General features: G+C 39.3%; 1 protein-coding gene across 1 annotated transcript in view; it reads right to left on the bottom strand.

Annotated features, from left to right (window-relative positions):
• Positions 1–894: 894 nt before the first annotated feature.
• The window catches only part of spag1a (sperm associated antigen 1a), a 13,115-nt gene continuing 11,546 nt past the window's right edge, over positions 895–2,463 (bottom strand). Inside the window, exon 8 of the mRNA XM_035528957.1 lies at positions 895–2,463. This exon is cut by the window's right edge and continues 426 nt beyond it. The gene's annotated coding sequence lies outside the window, so the exon portion shown is untranslated.

The following is a 2,463-nucleotide window of genomic DNA, read 5'->3' as shown; positions in this document are numbered from 1 at the left end:
ATATATATATATATATATATATATATATATATATATATATATATATATATATATATATATATATATATATATATATAAATTTTTAAGGAACCAAAAAAAAAAAACACTCAATAAAAAAGGCTTGCATCTTGGATTTTGTGACTGCTTTGGTTTTCCAGGACAGCTGGCGGATGTGGCAGCAAGATCTCTCTTTCTGCTGTGACTGAGGGTTGGGAGATGGGCCATGTGTGTCTGTACGACTAATGCTTGAGCTAGAGGCAGGAGTGTATGAATGTGGGACAGCAGATTGTGGACTGATGGGTGCTGACATGGCGGGTGATCACACACGTTTTAGTGAAGATTGCTGTGATCGAGCGTTTTTGATTGAGAAGCAAGTTAGAACATACAGCCATGTAAACACACACACAGACACTATCTCAGTAATATACACCGTTATGTCAGTGATCGGAGGGATCCATTTCTGTTCAGAAGTCTTTAATTTCAGCAATTGTACAAGGGGTTATGATGCTTTCATAATGGTGTCAGTATAATGAAAACCTAAGCGGGACCAGGAAAATTTGAGCGTTTTGTCACCATGTTGAAGATATGAATGATTGATTGATTTGATTTTGTTTAATGTTTATTTTCCATTTTGGGAAAGATTGTTGTGTGGTCCGTAGAGATGGTGAGGTGATGATGCACCGTGCCAGCGCCTCCTTCTGGTAGAATGGGGAAATGCACCATTTGATTTATTCAGACACACATTCAAACTTTGTCAGGAGATCTTTTCTAACGATAGTTGTTTGCTTTCACTTTGGATGAGGTTAGTTGTGTTGGTCTGTCAGATCCCAAGGAAAATTCATTGGCTGTTTAATGATGTATACTGTTCATTTGACAGTTCAGAGTATCGTGGAATCAAAAGGATAGATTCACTTTAATCCATGTAACCGAGTCATGACATCACCTTAAAGGCTATGATGGTAATCACAACAATGCATTCAGGTTGTTTCAAACACCAAGATTAATTTCTTGGTATTTCTTTTTGTACTTTGTTCACTCATGGTGCCTTTGGGGGGAAAAAACTGAAAAAATCTGGTTTACTTTCTGTTCCTCCATTCTGTGTCTAAGAATAAAAAAAAAAAAAAAAAAAAAGTTAAAACAACCGAATGAAATGAATGTCATTCTGCCATCAGCTGTGATTGTTCATTTGTTTGTCTGTCTGTGGTAGACATCATTGTTGGAGAGCCTATAGAAGCCATCTACCAAAGCCAGCACTGAGGCTGCCAGCTCAGACCAACTGTATTGGTGACTTTAGACCTAATCTCTCTGAGGGCTGGAACACTACGCCTGCAAAACAACACACACAGAGCAATCTGTGCGCTGCATACAGCGCATGTGCCTGCATCTGGTGCACCACAGAGACCTAGGAGCCTGAACAAGACTTGGCACTGGTCACTGCTGTACAGCTGGGCCTGCAATCATGGTGCTGCTCAGTAATCACTGGACTGGTTCTTGGGCACAAGCTGCACGTCCCCCCTGCATGAAACCCTTCTTTTAGCTCACTTCTGTGTGAGGTTATTTGGAGACTAGTGCCACATCTAATTTCTAATTGTTCACAGCTTATGGTATTTGTATATTATGTTTCATAATAATTGGCTTTATAATATGCAATTTAATGCATATCTAAATTAAAATAAAGATCTAGGTATTTGTGTTGTTGGATCATAAGGGGGGAAAAAGTATATTTGTTTATTAAAATCTAATCAAAGATATCAAATGTGTAATTTACTTTCTTCACTAAACACACAGCACTGCTGAGGCAGAGGTGTTTTTACCCCAGTCTTCAAATCCAAAAATCAAAAACTGGATTTATCACTGTTGCTTTATTTATATCCCTGAAAGCGTGCAGGTGTCAAGGTTTTCCCCCAGCTGGTAGGTGTGACCAGGCACTCACTGTCCAGTTAACCAACCATGCCTGGAAAAATTAAAACCCAGACACCAGATTTGAGGATCTAAGCAGAAGCGCTCTGCTCTAAGGTTACAGCTGTTACTGTCTGTGATTCACTTAAAATTTAGGTCAACGGTGGGGGAGAACTTGTCCCGTCCTGCACCAAGAAGGTGACACTCTGGATACCAGTGCTTTTTGTTTTTAGAAACCTTTATTTTGCCCTTGCTAGACTTCCTAAAAGGTAACGGTCATTCAACATTTCTTCATATCTATTAAAACCTGGATTTCCCTCTTGCCCCCTTTTTACTTTTTGCCATTTTGCAGGTGACCACTTTCTATAGCCTGGTTGCTTTAGGAACTACCTGCAGATGCAAAGTATTATTTTAGATTAAACAAAACGTGATGCCAGTAATGTGAACTGGAGTTGGAAGGGTTGAATAAAATGATAGCTTGTTACTTTGAGAGACAGGGCTTGCAGTAATTCCAAATAAAGGCACATCTTAAACACATGTTGGGGGATGTGTCCCTCATACCAA

Source organism: Electrophorus electricus, chromosome 8, assembly GCF_013358815.1.
Source record: "Electrophorus electricus isolate fEleEle1 chromosome 8, fEleEle1.pri, whole genome shotgun sequence".
Taxonomy (NCBI): domain Eukaryota; kingdom Metazoa; phylum Chordata; class Actinopteri; order Gymnotiformes; family Gymnotidae; genus Electrophorus; species Electrophorus electricus.
The sequence above is the reverse complement of the archived record's forward strand: the minus strand, read 5'-3'. Positions and strand labels throughout refer to the sequence as shown.